The sequence below is a fragment of the Macaca mulatta genome, chromosome 12, assembly GCF_049350105.2.
Source record: "Macaca mulatta isolate MMU2019108-1 chromosome 12, T2T-MMU8v2.0, whole genome shotgun sequence".
In the NCBI taxonomy this organism is placed as follows: Eukaryota; Metazoa; Chordata; class Mammalia; order Primates; family Cercopithecidae; genus Macaca; species Macaca mulatta.
This window is the reverse complement of record NC_133417.1, coordinates 68948718-68955080: the sequence shown is the minus strand read 5'-3', so window position 1 is coordinate 68955080 and position 6363 is coordinate 68948718.

Here is a 6363-nt window from a genome sequence, read left to right as displayed (position 1 = left end):
TATTGAAGGACCCTTTCATGTTACTTTTCAAGTAACAGTATCAAAATAGCATGAGGTTTATAATCATTGAGCACTTAACTTTTAAATGTCAGCATTTGTGCATTATTGGAATAACTGCACTGAATCTGGAGTTTCATTACATCAAAAATAAAACACTTCCAGACATTCCTTTTGTTCCTTTGTCATTATAGAGGGTGAATATAAACAGGTCGTTGTAAAACTATGTGATTTTTCAAACAAAACAGTGTGAGATTTTCATATAGTGAAAGCTATGCTTTGCTTAAATAGAGTGTTACCTTAGAACGAGGTTTATTTATACAAAATAAGTGATACGGCTTGGCTGTGTGTCCCCACCCAACTCTCATCTTGTAGCGCCCATAATTGCCACAGGTTGTGGGAAAGAGCCGGTGGGAGATGATTGAATAATGGAGGTGGGTGTTTCCTGTGCCGTTCTCATGATAGTGAATGGGTCTCACAAGATTTGATGGTTTTAAAAATGGGAGTTGTGCTGCGCAAGCTCTCTTTGCCTGCTGCAATCCACATAAGATGTGACTTGTTCCTCCTTGCCTTCCACCAGTATGAAAATGGACTAATATAAAAAATTGGTACCAGTAGAGTGGGTGTTGCTGAAAAGATAACCAAAAATGTGGAAGTGACTTTGGAGCTGGGTAACAGGCAGAGGTTGTAACAGTTTGGAGGGCTCAGAAGAAGACAGGAAAATATGGGAAAGTTTGGGACTTCCGAGAGACTCACTGAATGGCTTTAACAAAAATGCTGATAGTGAATGAACAGTGAGGTCCAGGCTGAGATGGTCTCAGATGAAGATGAGGAACTTGTTAGGAACTGGAGCTAAGGTGACTCTTGTTGTGGTTTAGCAAAGAGATTGGCAGCATTTTGCCCCTGCCCTGGAGATTTGTGGAACTTTGAACTTGAGAAAGATGATTTAGGGTATCTGGTAGGAGAAATTTCTAAGCAGCAAAGCATGCAAGATGTGACTTGGGTGCTGTTAAAGGCATTCAGTTTTATAAGGGAAGCACAGCAAAAAGGTTTGAAAAATTTGCAGCCTGATAATGCAGTAGAAAAGAAAATCCCATTTTCTGAGGAGAAATTCAAGGCAGCTGCAGAAATTTGCAAAAGTATCAAGGAGCCAAATGTTAATCACCAAGACAATGGGGAAAATGTCTCCAGGGCATGTCAGAGGTCTTCCGGGCAGCCCATCCCATCCCAGGCTAGGAGCCCTAAGAGGAAAAGATGGTTTCATGGGCCAGGCCAGGGACCCCTGCTCTGTGCAGCCTAGCAACTTGTTACCCTGTGTTCTGGCTGCTCCAGCCATGGCTAAAAGGGCCCAAAATATAGCTTGGGCTGTTGCTTCAGAGGGTTGAGGCCCCAAACCTTGGCAGCTTCCATATGCTGCTGAGCTTGTGGGTGCACAGAAGTCAATAATTGAGGTTTAGTAACCTCCTCCTAGATTTCAGAGGATGTATGGAAACACCTGGATGCCCAGGCAGAAGTTTGCTGAAGGGGTGAGGTGCTCATGCAGTACCTCTGCTAGGGCAGCGCAGAAGGGAAATGTGTGATTGGAGACCCCACACAGAGTCCCCACTGCGGCACTGCCTAGTGGAGCTGTGAGAAAAGGGCCACCATCCTCCATACAGCAGAATGGTAGCTCCACCAACAGCTTGCAACATGGGCTTGGAAAAGCTGCAGACACTCAATGCCATCCTGTGAAAGCAGCCAGGAGAGAGGCAGTACTCTACAAAGCCACAGGAGCAGAGTGGCCCAAGAACCCATGGGTTCCATGGGAACCCACATCTTGCATCAGTGTGACCTGGATGTGAGACGTGGAGTCAAAGGAGATCATTTTGGAGCTTTAAGATTTGACTGCCCCGCTGGATTTCAGACTTGCATGGGGCCTGTAGCCCCTTTGTTTTGGCCAATTTATCCCATTTTGAATGGCTGTATTTACTCAATGCCTATACCCCCATTGTATCTGGGAAGTAACTAACTTGCTTATGATTTTACAAGCTCATAGGCAGAAGGTACTTGCCTTGTCTTGAATGAGACTTTGTACTGTGGACTTTTGAGTTAATGCTGAAATGAGTTGAGACTTTGGGAGACTATTGGGAAGGAATGATTGGTTTTGAAACGTGAAGATATGAGATTTGGGAGGGGCTGGGGCAGAATGATATGGTTTGGCACTGTGTCCTCACTCAAATCTCATTTTGTAGTTCCCATAATTTCCATATGTTACGGGACGGACCTGGCGGGAGATGGTTGAATTATGGGGGTGAATCTTTCCTGTGCTGTTCTTGTGATAGTGAATGGGTCTCACAAGATCTGATGGTTTTAAAAATGGAAGTTGCCCTGCACAAGCTCTCTTTGTCTGCTACCATCCATGTAAGATGTGATTTGCTCTTCCTTGCCTTCCACCATCATTGTGAGGACTCCCCAGCCATGTGGAACTGTAAGTCCAATAAACTTCTTTCTTTCGTAAATTGCCCAGTCTTGGGTAAGTTTTTATCAGCAGTGTGAAAATGGACTAATATAATAAATAAGTAATAATATTCTCTTAAAAGGTCTCTGTTGCTAACATCACAAGGACATGATATAAGTATAACTCTGCATAGGGCAGTTAAGAGTCAGTTAAAAACCTACACACTATCTAATTTGTTTAGCACCCTGTAGTTTATAAAATATATTCACATGCATTTTCCAACTTGATCTTTCCATCAACCCATTGAAGTACTTATGGAATGTTATTTACTCCCACATGGAATAAAAGGAAACAAATTCATAGAGAATTATTGACTCACATAAGGTCATATACTTAGCAAACTGTAGAGAATAAAATTACCCAAGTCCTCTGATTCTAATGATTATATGCTCAGGACATCATCTTTGTACACTTATATTCTAGACCCAAAGAAAAAAGAGGCAATGCCAGAAATATACCCTTTGTGTTATCAGAAAACAAAACATTTCTCCCAGCAGAATTCCATCATATCTCAATGAGCAAAACTGGGCAATGTCATCAGTCCTAACTGCAGAAAGACCAGAAGTGTGAATAGCTGACTTTTGTCTCTCTCCATAGTGGTAGGTAACCAAAAGGAAGGTGCTTGGAATGACTAGGGCTAGCCAGTTTACAGTGTCCGTCACATGGTAGAACGTCAGAGTACACCCAGAACCTATCTTTGCCCTCAAAAAGCTCACATTCTAGTACCAGAGATAAAAATAAGTACACATAAGGCCACAACTCATAATAGAGTGAGTTATGCATTTCTTGTAGAAATGAAGAGTACAGTGTTCTAGGTATTCAGAGAAGAGAACAATTCTTTGTTCATACTTTTTTTTTTCTTAGCTTATGACCAATTACTCTCCTTAACTGTGTTAAGCTGCACCTTTTATGTAGCAAATGACAGCTGACTGATGAAAAGAAAAGGAATGCACTGGCTCATATAACTGAAAAATTTAGCCATGGCTGGATCCAGGAATTTAAAAGAATTTAATTAGGGCTCTATCCCTCCTTATCTCTCAGTTTTGCTTTTTCTGAGCTGGCTTCATTTTCAAGAATGTTTCTCTGATATGATTACAAAAATAATTGGCAGTTCTGGGTTTATTTGTCCTTTCAGGCTAGCAATCTCAGAGAAAATAGAAGTATATGTCTTTTCTGTAGCTATCTTTAGTGTAAGCTCTGGAAATACTCTGATTATCCTGGTGATATGGTTTGGATCTGCGTCCCCACTCAAATCTCATGTTGGATTATAATCCCCAGTGTTGGAGGTGGGGCCTGGTGGGATATAACTGGATCCTGGGGGTGGATTTCTCATGAATGGTTTAACACCATACTCTTTGTATAGTCCTCAGAATAGTGAATGAGTTCTCTTGAGACCAGGTCATTTAAAAGTGTATGGCACCTCCGCCCTCCCTCTCTTGTTTCTGCTTTGGCCATGTGAGGTGTCTGCTCCCTCTTCACCTGCTGTGATTGTAAGCTTCCTGAGGCCTTCCCAGAAGCAAATGCCACTATGCTTCCTCCATAGCCTGCCAAACCATTGGCCAATTAAATGTCTTTTCTTTACAAGTTACCCGGTCTCAGGTATTTCTTTATAGCAAGGTGAGAATGGCCTAATACACATGGCTTGGTCACATGCCTAACTATGTTGAACCAATCATCCATCACTATGATTAGGGGTGTGAAGAATCTGATTGGCAAGGCTGAATCAGAAGATAACTTTTGTGTTGGGTGGATAGGATCGAGAGAGGAATTAGGGGATGTTAAAGGCTATTCATTGACCACTTTCATGTCAGAAAGGAGGATTTCCTAAATTGTAAAGTCCTAAACAGAGAGAAAGTAACAAACATCTACCACAAAACAGATACTCCACATTCCAGGAATAGGAATAGTTAGCTTTCATGCACCTCAGTCCCATAGAAGCTGGGGAGGAAGGTGCTAACATAGACTTAACTGGTCTACAGAGTGATAATTATACCAAATTGTCCCAACACTGTTTAGTGTTGCAAATCTAAAGAGCACATTGTTGTTCTTGGAAATTACCCAGTGCCAGAAAATAAATCTAAATCTACTATCAAGAGTACATCCTCAGAAGGTAAGACTGCTTACACATAAAAGGGATTCATGATACAATGAATACTAAGGTTATCTAATAGTTTTAATCATATAATTGTGCTCATTCACTATATTTGAGAAACATAGTATATTCCATGTATTCATGTTGTATATTTGATTTTCATTTGATCACATTTTAGAGAATGTATTATCTATCCTGAACACACACACAGGTACTTACTCTGCAACTTTCTTTGACCCTGATTTTCCTTTTCCTCAGATGAGTGGGCTATTCCTGCTGCCACCATTTGTCATAACTGTTTTTCTTCTTAGACTTCAATAATGTGGCTTCAATTCTTAATGTTCTCTTGAAACTTCACTCTGAAATTCACCTAATTCAGTGGCCCCATTTCAGTCAAAATTTTCCATGACCATCATAAGGCATTTTTTTTTCCTTTTAATCAACTTCTTTCCTGTTTGCTTCCACTACAGTCCCCCAAAATTTGATGCTAAATTACCTACCTAACACGTTGACCCAGTTCTCCCTATCCCAGAAAGGAATATTTTTCTTTCTTTTCTTTCTTTCTTTTTTTCTTTATTCTTTTCTTTTCTTTCTTTCTTTATTTAATTTGAGACGTGTCTCACTGTGGTGCCCAGGATAGAGTGAAGTAGCATGAACATGGCTCACTGCAGCCGCAACCTCCCAGGCTCAAGTGATCCTCTTGCCTCAGCCTCCAAAGTAGCTGGAAACACAGTCATGTGCAACCAAAGCTGGCTAATTTTTTTATTTTTTTTAGAGGTAAGGTCTCACTTTGTTGTACAGGCTGAAACTTTTTCCATAAAACTAATGCTGAATCTTCTGTTTTGGAATATCATCTTTTCCAATCAAAATTCTACCCTTCTTTCAAGTTATACATTTTGGGTAATTATCTATTTCACGTATATTATCCTGTTATTGATATTGTCAATTTTTGAGAGTACTTTATTTTCTGGGGTACTCCTAAGTCATTGTTGAGCACATCATAAGTACATTATAAGAAATGTTTTGAATTACATTTATCTAAATAAGCATCTTTAATATTTCTGTGAAACCTTAGAAATTTTATTAGGATGATAAGACATATTTTAAATTTAATGGCTTAAAAAAAAAAGGAAAAATAGTCAATTATGTAAATTAAACTCTCATGTCCCTAAATGCAAAATTTCTGGGAAAGAAAGGTGTGTAATGGCATATCTCAAGGGATGAATACATTTCAGAAACATGAAAGAATAACACTTTAATCTTTAGAGCAATTAATATCTATTTCAAAACATTAAACCTTCCAAAATTAATATTAGCATCACATTTTACAGACACTTAATATTTTAACATTTCCACATTTTAATAAGATTTTAATAGTATGAAAATAAAGCCATTATAAAAGACAGTTTACATTCTCACTAATTCTACATGATTTGGAGTTTCGTATGTAGCAAAAAACTAAAGGATAGAAAGGATTAAAGGATACAAAGCATTTTAATTAAGAGCAAATATCCAAGTAAGAAAGGATGCAGCTCAGATTTGAATCTTAATATCTCTAAATATATTAATAGAAGTGAAAATATTTCTGCCAGTTAAATAGGTTTGATTAAAATTGTCTTGAAATATAGCATTTCTTTAAACAACCTACTTTCACAGATTTGAAGATACCAAGTCTCTCCTTGTCTAGTGTTTCAACAACTGAAAAATTCCAGTTCAAACTCTATGCCTTCCTTGTGATGAAACACAACCTTCGTTGTGTCAGATCTCAGCTCTTAAA